The following is a 14,284-nucleotide window of genomic DNA, read 5'->3' as shown; positions in this document are numbered from 1 at the left end:
GCAAGCGAGAGACACTTCACAAAGGGAGGGAACAAGAAATGAGGAAAAAAGCATGAGAAGTATTGTGATGTTTGTTTTTGACAGATGAGGGATGCCCCCTATTGACTTTGTCAGGGAAGCTCGAAACAGAGGTAGAGAGAGTAAAACCAGAGTGCAATGGTGATTGCAAATTGTGTAGAGAAATAACCCGAGTGCCAGCATTCTCAGTTACAACCACAATATTGGGTCCCTAAGATTATATGGACAAAGGAAGGACTCGGGTTGAAAATTCAGATGGCCAATATACATTAAGATTTTAAAATATTCATTGCACAGGTTGGAAGGGATAGAAGGTTATGTGAGTATTTGGCACCCTCCCGAATGGAAAATTCTCTCTGAATAACAATCAGGTTTGTATAGAATCAGACGTATAATGAAAACGAAGATGAGTGGTAGCTAGTTATAGCTGCACAGCCTGGAAAGGAATCAGCTATAAATATATCATCCCAATAATTCCAAGTGAGTCACAAAATAAAGCATTAAAAGTTGTTAACCTTATATTTAAAATTTTTATTTTATTTTTTTACATGGTCCATTTTCTTTCAATCGAAAATGTTTTTCTTAAATGAATTTCCTGTTAAAGCGATTTCACACACTTGCAGCATGACGGCATCTGTGCCCCGTGCATTGAAAAACAAGTCATATGCCTCACAGTGTGTCTCTGGTCTGTGAACCAGTGTCCGTTGGGGAAATCGACCACCCTGGGCACAGTTGTGCTGGAGTGAGTAATGAGGCAGGCTTTCCACGATGGCTGATAGAGGCTCCCATTAACAGCCATGCTTCAGGGTATTCTCTGTCTCTGTGTTGTGGAATGGAAATGAGATCTGATAGAACCATGTATAATTTGTTGTCACATCAAAGTGACACTTATTAGCTTTATTTCCTTATCATTGTTACATCTACAGTACCTCTGGGTAAATATTTCAGTGGAGCAGGCTGCTGCTAGCACACGTTTGTTATGTGCCTCTAAGTATATCAGTAGTCAGTATAACTTTCATTGATTGCAGTTCAGTAACAACTGGCTATAGAAACTTGTGTCTTCTATTGACGTGCTTTCAAATTGGATACAATGAATGTACTTTACACCACAAATAGATTTCCTGAAAGCTTATATCTAACGCTTCTGTTGGCTTAGAAATAGTTTAGGCATTTTAATTCTTTTGGGAGAGCAAACATTGTTGTCATTTTCCTCATTTCTTTGTGCGTGTGTGTGTCATTTCTTTTCACTGCCAAGGTTGATAATCTTATTAGTAATATCATCTTACAGTAGGTAAAAGTTTTTGGTGCCACAGTGGTTTTTTGATATATTTTATTCATCAGTTGTCACATAGAAACTCTCACATAGACACATAGACATGCACATTTTATCACGCACACAGACACACAAGCAAACACGCACATTTTTCCATTAATCTCGCAGCCATCCTGAAGTGGATTATTTTGAATTTATCCAACAGCCCTCTTCATATCTTTGTGACTTTGAATTGGGATATTGCTGGATGGACCACTATCAGAGCAGAATTATTTTCCCAACTCCAACAGAGAACTGAGCATTGAAGGGCTATATTTTACCATTGCATCTATAGATGTGCAGCATTATAACTCATGAGTGGCACCTCATTTCACACAGCCTAATGGCTTGACACTGAGAGCACACTGGGGATCCAGGCAGGGGAGCTTCCCTTCATTTATTTTTTTTTTTTTTTGGTCTAAGTTTTATGAGATACAAGGATTAGGGTTGATTGAAAGTCACAGTGAGCTGCTGCACAGCACTGCAGCACATACAAGGTTTTACATTAAACTTCCCTCATTGATAACTTAATTCTATTAATGATACACAGGCAGCTCATGTTATATCACTTTGATTTATGTTTTTCTAAATTCTGCAAGCTCAATTTGCTGTGCCGAGTAAAAATCTGACAAGTCAAAGATAAGTTCAGATGTGGGTCTTTCTACTTCCCTTTCCAAAAAAGAAAAAAAAAAAATCACCCCAGACTGCAGCAGCCTTGTGATATTTAACTGATTTAGATAGAGAGAAGCAGACACTGAGGCACAGTCTAGTCTTCAGTGAACTTATCTTACCCGCCTGGATGTGACAGACAGTGTAGCCCTCCAGCTTAGTTGTCATACACCGGCGACCAGTCAGAGCTCGTCAGGTTGCATGATTGTATAATTGTGTTGTGACACCTTGAACCCGCCGGTGGTATATAACCATGCTAATTTTCTGATAGCACACCGTGGGCCGTTAGAATCAGAGTTATGATGGGTATAATTTGTGCCTCCAACAGCAGAGTGAAAGGAGCAGGTCATCAGCAGGATAAATACAAATTAAAATTGATGCAGGTCTCATTTCTGCTTGACCAGTTTGTGTTGGGAGGCTGCAGAGAGCTAGGAATGGTACACTTGCCATTTGTGCCATTTGGTCCTCCATTTCAATTCAGGGCCTGAAGGCAAAAAACTCCAAATAAAATGTACCTGCCTGAAGATGTGCTGCAGTATCACAGATGTGCTTGATAATAAAGCTTGGAAGGCTGGAAATACGGGTGATTTTATAGTTCACAAATTCAAGTTATGCCTCTATGAAGATGTTTCTCAACTAAAGTTTCTCACCTCTCATTTAATGTCAAAGCTGTGCCCAAAAATAAATAATGCTATGAGGCAAAGGGAAAATAAAAGAACAGAAGAGCAAGGTAGATTTTTGATATTTCCCCTACATCCGTCGTAAAATTGGACATTGGGTACTTTAAATGAAAAGCTAGCGATTTGTGAAACAATGTATGAGTGACAGCTTCATTTTGATTTCTGTATTGGTTGTGTTTGTTGTTTGTTGCTGTCTCTGGGTCCATATGTGCATGTGAGTGTGTATGTGTGTGTGTGTGTCGCAAAGCCAAAGAGGCATCCTCCTGAACTCCTGTCACAGCTTCCCTGACTGCGAGTTCAAGAGCTCTTCATTACAGCCTCTGCGCATCTGAGGGAAAGAGAAACAATGCTTAGAGCCCAGTGCACATGACCTTTCCATTCAATCAGCAGTTCAAACTGTCTCCCACTACTGCAAATCATTCTGTTTCTACCTAGTCAAGAGCACCACCGAGTCAAAAAGCCTACTATCAAAAATGGATAAAAATATATTTCACTGTACTAACCAACAAAAGGAAACCTAAATGATAATTTCTGAAATAAAACACACACTTTTATGTGATCATAAGACGATATAGGAACTCTGATTGAAAACAGTAATCACAACATTTTAATCACTAGCTATGCATTACTCATCACCGTCTGTGAAATATGTACATTTATGAAAATAAGTGGCAAAACTAGCCTGTCAGTACAATGCCGACGTCAAACAAAGGCTCGTCAGTAATGTTTTATACAAATCCACTGATATAATAATTATACTATCCCCAGTCTTTAGTGGAGGTTGATTGTTCTTGCTGTGAGCTAACACACTTAATTGTAGTATGCAAATGAGAGCAATTACAAAGCTTTTAGGTGAAGAGATGACAGCTGAGGTTGGTTTTATTGGAGGCCTCACCCAAACAGTTGTCATGGAAACCACATAGAATAACGCAACTGTCAAACGGATATAATCTCATGATATGTACAGAAAATTGCCTCCTCTCTACTTTGTGTTCCATGAACTGATCCATATGAATGGGAGATTTTTTGATTACTGAACAAATTGTCAATTTGTGTTGTGCAAAGGAAAAGAGGATCCATTTGAGAGAAAGAAATGTTGGAATGGATTCAATTTCCAAACCAAAGCTTCATAAGAATGTAAAACATGCTCTCACACACAGTCTGAAATGCTCTGAGCTTTGTGTAGTGTCAACATTTAGTAACATCTATCAAAAAGGAATTTCTGACTATTATTTTGTATGGTTGTCATTCAGCACACATTTCTGTTCATAGTGTGAAGTCTATGACTTGAACAAAAAGGCCCCCCATCTGTTCATCTGTTTTATTTACTGCACATCAGACTTATACACAGTATACACTTAATCTGAACTGAACAGGCTTTATTTAGGTGAGTTCTTATTGTCAATGGAACTGCCCAGAGTCACCTTTTCAGATGGCTGATCACATGACAGTCCTAATAATGGCGCTGATGACTGTCATTGTCTACAACATAGGACACTATGACACAGGACACTACCTTTCCCATTAAAATCATCATTGCCATTGTTCACAATACATAATTTTGTTAAAAAAAAATATCTACATCTTGCTGTTTGATGAAGTTGTGCGATTTTTAGATTATATACTTTTTAAAAAAAAAAATCTGTCCTGAATTAGGCATACACCATTCTATCTTTGTTTATCCCAAATTACAGCACATGACACAATCACTGCCGCTGGCACACGAGGCATAAACTTGCGGTCTAAATTTGGTCAAATTTTCTATAACAATCTATATTACAATTACTCTTGTGCAGGCTTTCATGAATTAAATATGAGTTGTGTCTGAGAATGAGATGTTATAGAGGTAAATGACAAGAGGCAGCCTGTAATTGAGGTTGTGGCAACATGGGCCTACTGAACTAATCCCTGACTCGGTCATGTGATGGGCTGTTCACCAATGGCGGGAGTCCTTTTCACCACAAAGCCAGGGCAGCTGGGAAAATTGATTTCTCATCTGAGCTGTATTTGATAGCTTTTGAAATCAAAAATTGAAATTAACTAACCTACGCCCCATCATTACAAAAGAGCAAATTAAACTGCGCAACAGCGGTTCCTCCGAGCTCTGGAAGCCTGTGAAGGAAATAAATTCAAAGATGTGAGCTCTTCTTGGCCCTGCGACTCTCGTGCTTTCTGCCCAGTATAACATTAAAAACAGTAAATAAATGTTTTTTCGCTGGTTTTCTTTTAATGTAAACCAGAGAAAAACTGCTATTTTTAAAATACAATTTACACATTTTACTGCAAATTTGCTTCATTTGAGCAAAAAGAATTATTATTTAATTCAAATAAAATATTTTTTAATGAGGTGGTTTTCTTTGGGCATGCCATCCTGTTAAAATGTGTATATATATATATATATATATATATTCTGCAAAATTATTTTCAATTATTTAAATGTATAATGCAGAATAAAGGAATATTTAATAAATAATACTGCATAAACAATAAATTATATAGGTTTAGTAGATAAGGAAACTTAGAGTTTTTTTTTTTTTTATAAAATTCAAAATTGTATTTACTTGTAGGGAAATTCATCTTTAAAGACACAGATGAATTTCCCAGTGCAACTGCTATACCTGCAAAAACCATGAGTGACTAATTTACCATTCATTATTGGAACAATCCAAACAGCAACTTAACATGCATTCAGGAGTAAACTCTCTTTGTGGGAGTGAGTGAAAGTGGACAAGACGTGAAGTGAAACAAGGTAGCTGGTTGCGCTGACAAACGACATGCCGAAACAGATGTTCCTGCAGGTGGACATGAAGATCAATAGGCGGTGGAGAGCAGCTAGATAGTTACCTGAGCTGCTGGAACTTGTAGCAGATGTTAAACAGACTGATGCCCTGGAAGGCTGATCAATGGACAGGAGGCAGATGGAGGAGAACATGGAGGAGTGCTGGGAGGCGCTGTTAGCAGAGAGAAACATAAAATAATGGGAGTCACATTTGATATGCAGATGGGCGCCTGTCCACGATGTTAACCCATCAACACAAAAATAACAGGCTTCAACTTTGGGGAAACTTCAACTCCAGCCAAAACTCTGCTCCCTCCACTGGCTTCTGTGTCATGCTAATTACTGGCGAATTTACCTCGTCAAAGTCAGGGTCCCGTAAAGCTGATTATTTATCCCATATCATAATTCTAAACAGGTACTGGCACTGTGATGACCATTATCGAGTGTGAGAAACAAGAGATTCAGCAGTTTTTCGGGGCTAAAAAACTTGCCTAATTAGCAGTGGTAAGAGGTAGTGTCAGGCTGTGAGCTAACAGACTATCACCTTTACCTCTCATTAGTGAATTAAATACACACTGAAAATCCCAAAGCATCTCTTGGCCATCACTATTGGGTATAACTAGTGTGTTATCAATCTTTACATCGATAGCACACTAATGCCAGAGCATGTGTCACAAAAAGGATTATTTGCAGTGTTGTAGTGGAAAATTCTGGTATTTTAGAAAATAAAATAAGTGAGAAATACAATAAAAAATATTCCTTTGGCAGCTTGAACATATCACACAAATTACATTTCGAGTATGACACAATGTTCTTAATGCAGTGGAAAAGATTTCTCTGAACTCTAATCAGGCAATTTAAAAGTCAAACTAGGTTTGCAGTAAGTAACGAGTGCAATGTCTTTCTCAGCCTTTTCCTTGAACACTGTGCACCTGCATGAGCACACACACAGACCCACAGAAACACACGGTGACTGTACACACACATACGCTCACGCACACACACACACGGACAGATCTTCTGACATCCGGCGTCCCAGTGGCCTTGCTGTCCGAGAAGCAACTTGAACTAGGCGATAACCTGATAGACTTTATCTTGTCTTCCCTGGGTCTCAGTGAAGCCTGAAGAAGACACTTCAACTGCACAGCATCCCCCCAGAGTCCTAACCTTCCCCTCATCTCTCCTCGCCGGGATCGGTGCCTGAGAGCTGTCAGCGGCCTGTTGCTTATTGATGTTTCTGCATGTTTTATGTCTTTCTGAGATATGACGGCCCTGACACAGTGCTGATTTCAATCAGCTTGCCACATACCGCAGAGAGTGACAGCTTGGGAAAGTAAGAAGGACAAAAAAAAAAAAAAAAGCGAAAAAGAAAAAAAGAATTGGTGGGGATGTCATTGGCTCAGATCAGCTCAGGCCTTGTCTCTGACCGGGGATTCTCCTCCCTTCTAATGAAAATGTTTCATTCACATCTCATGCCTCCCTCACTGATGAATTCAATAGAAGAAAAAAGAGAAACGAATAGTGAGGGAAAGAAATTCAGCTTTTGTCAGATTGGGGAGGCAAGAAGAGAGGATGACCCCTGAGCCAAAGGTTTTGACACTGCATCAATCCCTTTAGGGGTGAGGCCTGCTGGACCAGCTCTGGCTGAAGATTACTGCAGCACATCTGAAGGATGGCTGCTCTATCTATTTCACACATTCTATGCAGAGGAGAGCCTTGTATGCTTTGGATCCTGAGCTGCCCAGTAAATTAGGTCTGAGATCATTCCACAGAATGAGGGGAGCTATCCAAGGCAATTCAACTCCAAACCATTGACAGAGAGCTTACCGAATCCCTGAAAAAAAAAAGGAAAGACACATCTACTCCCTCTTTCTCTTTATGATACCAACTACAATGTACCGTGGGTAATCCCAATAAGGCTCTTTACTTGCAAATTCAAGTATATGCACACATGTACCGATAAGACGCTCCCACGCAGCTTTCTCACATACGAGTTATTGACAAGCATATCACATCTGTTCAGCTCGCGGCGCTTTTGTCCCAATCTGAAGTAATAATATCTTTGACTTATTAGGTGACGCGATGGGAAAATATGATGTGTTGATAATTGTAAATTCTCATCAAGATTTCAGACTGCTGGGGGAATATTTCTTGGTTTGTCGGTGTTCAAATCTTTTTCCAAAAACCTCTGGGTTATACAGATTTTTATATTGCTGTGTTACCCAGAACAATGTAGAATTTAATTTAAAAGAATAAGATAATAAAATCTATTCTTAGGATTCTTAAATTAGTTTATATGATTACTAACAGGGCTTCTTGGTATGTATTTAATATTTTTGCTTTACTTCTTAATCATTGCCTTTTTTGTCTCTATTTTTTACAGAGTTATCTCTGACTTTACCTTAATCTAAATTGGACTTTAAAGTAAAAAAAATAAATAAATAGAAAAATCTCTGAGATCTCATAGTCTTTTCAAACTTGTTTTTGTCTGCATCTGATAAAGAACAATTTATTCACTTCTGTTTTCACTGAGCGATATCAAATTAATAGCTCTAGTCGGGGTACTTTACTTTGAGTGCGCAGTCATATTTCACTTTCAGTTTTTTTATAGAACACAATTACTGCAGCCATAATGAGATTGAAAATAAAGACTAAATTAGCTGTCATTAAATTATTTCAATTTCCTTCGCCTAATAGAAGATTGTGACAGGTGTCATAGTTGCCGTTATGTTTGGCTTCGCAACATGTTATAATGGATAATTGATCCATCAAAAAACATCAAGCCAAGGCAATAACTGGCTAGAGACTGGCGTACTGAACATGCAGAAAATCGAATTTAACCCCATGTTGACTAAGACACTCCCTTGCTCTGTCGATCAAGCATGTCTCTTCTTGACAGCTCTGTTCGCATGTTGTTAAATAATCTAAAGGGAAAAAAGAAACATGAAAGAAAAAGCAGTCTCAGAGGAACTGTCACAGAGAAAGGAAAATGCCATGGGGGGCGAGGAATGCCTTCAGTCGCACAGCTTTTCACATTTTAATTTCAGTCTGCGGGACTGACTCATGGTAGCGCCTCAGTGAGTGGGTCCTGGGAGTCAGGGCTCGCACTGACCCCTGAGCATAGACAAGCCCAGAGAGATGTCAGCTGAGAGCTCCTGAGGATCACCAGGCTGCCAAGCTCTTTGAAAGCTGCTGCCAATTCAGCCTAAGTTTCAGCTGAATGGTCGCTACAGAGAAGGGGAGCGACAGCAATAAAAACAGGTTGCAAAAGGAAGAGAATTTGCTTTCAAAATGTATTTGGCCTTTGACCTTGCATCCAACCCTGTGGCCTCTGTCTTTGAAGCTGAGCATATTTTTTTGAGAGACACTGAAAGAGGGGAGGGTTTTAGGGGTGGACTTGGGGCCTGTCAGTATAAATATATTAATAATCTGACAGCTTCATCTGCTTTTGAGGGCTAGACTTGACAGCTTCACAATGGCCTGCGCTGTAGTCCTTCTCGTACATGTCTAGCTTTCCTGTCTGAACAACACAGAGAGTTTATTAAGACATCACACTCCTGTGAAGTATTGATTTTACACCAGTCTCTGTCACTTACTGTATTAGCCCAAGCAGGAGCTCCAAAATAAACTATGACAGCTGCATGTAACCTGCTGAATATGTTTGAGAGAACTGCTCAGTTCAGGTAAATTTGCTTTTTATTTTGTTGTACATCTTTAATCTAATACCGCCTGGCCAAATCCCGTGATCAAACATAAATACACAACAGAAAAAGGCTTTGATTTTTTTCTTTTTTTTTCTTCTTTAAGAGAAAATTGAAATTTTTTGACAGTGACAAATAAAGGAGAAATGCATTAGAGAAGAGATTGTTGCAATTAAGTTTCTGCAGCTCAGGAAAAGGAGCGAATGCTATCTTGAACAAAGGAGGGGGATGTGCATCTGCCTGTGGAAATGCGCCCCGCCTCTCAGACAGTGGGTCTGTCCGTGGAGAGACAGAGGGAGAGAGGGGTCAGAGGGAGCACAGGTAATTGAGGTGTCCCCTCCCCTCCCTTTTTTCCAGGGCTTCTCACCCCATCCTTTCACCCCCCACCCTATCCACACAGCGGGCACAATTACGCTCCCCATCACCCCACCAGCTGGCCCCCGTGATCCCACACTTCTTACTAAACGCGACTCCATCGGCCCTTTCCCTCTTAACCTCTCAGCACCCGCTCCGGGGGAATGGTAAGGCTGCACACAAAACTGGGAAAAGAACTCAGACAGTTCTACTACTTTTAACACTTTGCAAAAAAAAAAAAAAAAAATCGAGAAGTTGAGTTAAATGCAGGTTGTGCATTGAGAATTAAACTTGGTTTATGGTGGGGGAATAGAACTGACATCTCTCTATATGAGGCTACAGACTGCAGCTCTGAAAAATGATTTAACTGCATGAGTGACTCTATTGAATTTAAGTGCCAATAGGAGGCTGTGGATTAGTTATAGTAAAATATTTTCCTACTGGGTAACAAGACACTGCCAATGTTGTGATAATTAATTTTACACTTTAAATTAGAAGAAATCTGACACATTTAGATAGATTTGAAGAAAACTGAAGTCTACTTTCAGTGAAGGAATAGCCTGTCCTACATCCTGTATGCTAACAATTTAAATCAAACTGTAATAGCTATCAACATGTATGTTAATTGAGTGGCTTGAAATAGATTTCAACACCCGAGCATCAGTCTGATCATATTTCTCAAACACGCTCCGAGTGTCTCTTGATAGACAGTGTTTTCACTCCATCCCTTCACATTAATGAGTGGGAAGGCTCTCTTGTGCGTTATTACCTGAAATAATACCATATGGTAAAATGTAAACAACATCTGCATATTCATGTCATAACTTCATCTGTTTAATTAGTTCCAGCAAAGCAGTTTACCCTCTGAGGCCCTCCCTGTCAGAGCAGTGATGGTGGAGCCGTGCCCTGCTGTCGGTCCTGACAGTCCTCCATTGTTCAGTTGACGCTCCTGCCCTGTCTGTTTAATGCCAGGTGCATCTTTACAGGCCACGGATCAGGTGAAGTGAGTTAGGGAGCTTCTTTTACACCGATGCCAAACGTGACATATCCCTCTTTAGCAAGGAGACCTACCAATTATTTGAGGATATTCTATTATATGTAAACACAGCTTGGTTAAAAGCCAAACTTTCACCAAATGACACTATCTCTGACTTGCATAAGCCACTGTGAGCATACATCTATCACCATAAACTGTATGTACATGTGGGGAAATGCCTCTGTTTTCACTCTAGACTACCACATTGTCATAAAGTATGTGATACACACAGCTCAGGTCTATCACATGTGTAAAACAGTTTCAGATACTGTTTATTTTTTCTATTTAAATTCTGGCAAAGATTAGACCAATTCAACAGACTCTTGTCACGAAATGAAATGCATCCAGACATACGCTTCACGAATAGGTGGTCTTTGATATATAACACTTCTTTACAATATTTTTATGCATGTTCCATTTGGCAATTAGTATTTCTGTATATTATGAAAACAATACAGGTAGTGCCATTCACAAATTCACAATATTTTATATGCTCTTTGTCTTTTTTTTTTTTTTTTTTGGACACTTGCAATGAAACGTCCTACAAACAAAGAAAAAATAAAGAAAAACAGGGCAGTGTGGTATGAGAAGCTTGAGTGGGCATTCTCTAATTAAATTCTCCTTCATCAGGCACTCGTTTGTGCACAAGCATTAATACTTTTGACCCCATGTAGCCCGAACACTAACATGCCTGAGGAAGGAAAAAGAGGAGGGAAATGAAAGAGAAAAACATGAAGGAATATCTTATTAGGGGAGTCAGGCATGTTTTGGCCCTCGTTTCTTGATGGCTGCTCTTGGTGTCGCGACCTACTGGCGTCTAGCTAATACGACAGTGTACGCCGGGCCATTGTTCTCAATCAATAACTAATTATCAAAGTACTGGCTCCGACTCGTATTGTCCTCTTTGCTTGGAGCCCCTTGTTGTGGACTGAAAGACAGAAAGGGGGAAGAAAGGGGAAAGGAGGGTGGCTTTTGGCTGCACAGTGATGCTGCCGCCACAACATCCTCGCAAGCCTTTCAAGATACACTGTGCCGTCAGTTTGAATTACCATCCCCTACTAATTGATATGAATTAGAACAGAAGAATTATTGTTGCTGCTGAATGTCATAACGATATCCTCAAAGTAATCATGAGAGACAAAAAGAGAACAGCACAAAACACACAAGCAGACCAAATAAGAAAAGACAAATTAAGCTGACTCCTGCTAGGGACTCTGCAAACGAGGCTTTAGACAATGGGGAAAGAAAATTAAACTGCTACCAATCTGTATGTTTCATTATTTCAATCTTGTTTGCAAGTATGAACCATGATTTTTAACTAAACAGAAAGGATTTCTTTTCCAGAAAGCCAGCATGAAGTTGTGCTTTATTTTCGAGCCATATCTTAACCATCAACAGGTTCAAACGAAAGCACTCCAATCACTGATATAATGTCCTTTTATCACCTTGTCATTGTTAGTTGGTTTTTACAAATGAGCTGACAGAAATAGAGGAACCCAGTAATTTGTAGCTGGCAACACAGGGTGGATTGTGAGCTGGTGCCTGTATGTCTCTGTGATTCCTAATGGAGTGGCGAGTCCTGTCATCCCACGTGGCAACACAGTTCACTTCTCCGCAGTCCGGTTGGTGCCACTGGCACCAGGACTTGGGGCCAAAACCCCCAGGAGCCCAGGGGGTGGCTGGTGCCCCAGTGGCAGGCAGGGGTCAGCCTAGTAAAAGTGCTGCCCTCAGGACAGTGAGTCTAATCCCACAGCAAGAGCATGGCAGCTGGAGCGGCCCATCCGTTCAGCCTGTGTAATGATATCACTTGCACTGGATCTGATGTCTGACCTCATTACCAGAGTTTAATTGCGTTGCTAACAGAGTTTCAGTTCTTCTTTTCTCTGTCCTCTTTCTGTTTTTGACAGCCCTCCAAAAGAATTTCTGTGATGCTTACAAAACTAAATTAATTTCCTATGCAATTGGTTCTGTTTACCCTGTGGTCATTATAATTTTAAAAGAATAATATTAAGCCTTGGCTAAACAGGTAAAATATGATTTTCTGTCAATTTTAATCAGCCAAAAGGAAAGACTGTAAAATTAAATCTATGAATATTATTCATTTATTTATACATTTTGATAATTGGGGGAGTTCAAAACGTATAATGCACACAATGACAAATTGAACATATTTCCTGATAATTAAAGTTGTCATTGAAAAATCTGTCACAGAGCTGCCATGTCAACTCAAACAACAAGAAAAACATTTAAATGTGTATTGTTTTGTAAAAAGTGACAGGTGGTTATTGATGGGGGAATACTTTTAAAAAGAAAGGATGTATTAAATCAGCAGTTCATTAACACCTTTTAAATATACCTGGTCCTTATCACATTCTGTTTATTACAGATGAGTGTGAAAAAGCTTCACTACATATGTAATGGTGAAGGTGTTGTTCACACTTTTAATTAGGTAATAATTTCTAAAATTCATTGCACTATTATAAGCAGCGATTTAAAAGTGACAATTTTACCTTTAGATTTTCATATTTGTGTTTTCACTCAGCAAATGTATGTAAAGCTACACGTTCTGGATAACTATAGAGCACTGGGCATTATGTCTCAGGAGAAATACTTCTTTTTCTATTTGTGCAGGCTGTTTTGATGCTTTGAATCCAGAAAAGCAGCCCCCCCCCAATGCCCCAACTTGTTGTGAGCTGTGCGACCTGAGAGCCAGACGTAACCTGCCCTCCACCATGACGAAAATAACTCTCTTTCATGCCATGATACCACATGAAATATGAATAATGAAAACAAACAGAGTTGTGGTGTAAATAGGAAGCATGACTGGGGCTTGGAGCTGCAGATAGCGGCTCTGTTGCCTTGCTATCACCAGCCTTCTCCCTCCCACACAGCTCAAGAGGTAGTGTCATCTTAGTTTCCAACTCGGCTCAACCCAAGCTACAACCCTCTGTAACCCACACACCCTTAGAAAGCTACCACTGGGTCGTGGGGAACAGGCCACCACTGTTAATGGGGTTGCTCTTTGAAAACATCACAACACAAGTAAACAGGGCACTCCGTTGTGTATTAAGTGCAGTGAAACTTTGAGGAAAAGTATCATGGTGGGTAAAGGTTACAGGCAGAAGGTATTTGAGTGTGTGTGTGTGTGTGTGTGTGTGTAAACAGCGGTCTGTGTACAGGTGCTGTGAAAGAGACAGTGTGCTGTATTGAAAACGCCTCATTACTACCCTTCCCATTTTCTTGGGTTCATATAGTGTAGCAATGTGCCCTTGAAAACAGACCCCAATTAATTCTTTGCATTGTGCATGTGGATAGATTTTCCAATATTCTCATCATGAAAGAGCAATTATAATTCCATGATTCATATGCACACTCCATTTGAAGCAGCTATCCTCGCCCATTGTCAGTTGTCAGAGTAGAGGATAAACCATGAAAAGGCCTAATCCTGCTATGGGCAGCAGGCTTTAATGAGCAGCCTGTCTCAGGCAGAGCCATGTGATACCCTGGCTGGGGCCAGACCAGTGCAACGTGGAGGTCAGCTCCTAATGGAGGGCTCCATGGCTTCCCCTCTGGAGAAGGGCGGAGCCCACTTACGTTGACCTGTTAAGTCAAGTTGCTCTCCTCTGACCCTCCAAAAGATGCCTGGATGTGGGAGATTGTCAGGAAAGCTACAGCACAAACAGCCGTGCTGCCTGCAGGCAATGAGGCTCGCTAGAAATAAAAGGAGGAAAAAAA

General features: G+C 40.1%; 1 long non-coding RNA gene across 1 annotated transcript in view; it reads right to left on the bottom strand.

The window, feature by feature from the left end:
- Window positions 1–4,332: 4,332 nt before the first annotated feature.
- Window positions 4,333–14,284, bottom strand: part of LOC121182493 — a 49,007-nt gene continuing 39,055 nt past the window's right edge. Inside the window, exons 2-3 of the long non-coding RNA XR_005894121.1 lie at window positions 5,524–5,630; window positions 4,333–4,791 (exon numbers count right to left, since the gene is read on the bottom strand). This is a non-coding gene — a long non-coding RNA (uncharacterized LOC121182493). The remainder of the gene's footprint in view (window positions 4,792–5,523; window positions 5,631–14,284) is intronic.

The sequence above is a fragment of the Toxotes jaculatrix genome, chromosome 5 (assembly GCF_017976425.1).
Source record: "Toxotes jaculatrix isolate fToxJac2 chromosome 5, fToxJac2.pri, whole genome shotgun sequence".
NCBI lineage: Eukaryota > Metazoa > Chordata > Actinopteri > Toxotidae > Toxotes > Toxotes jaculatrix.
The sequence above is the reverse complement of the archived record's forward strand: the minus strand, read 5'-3'. Positions and strand labels throughout refer to the sequence as shown.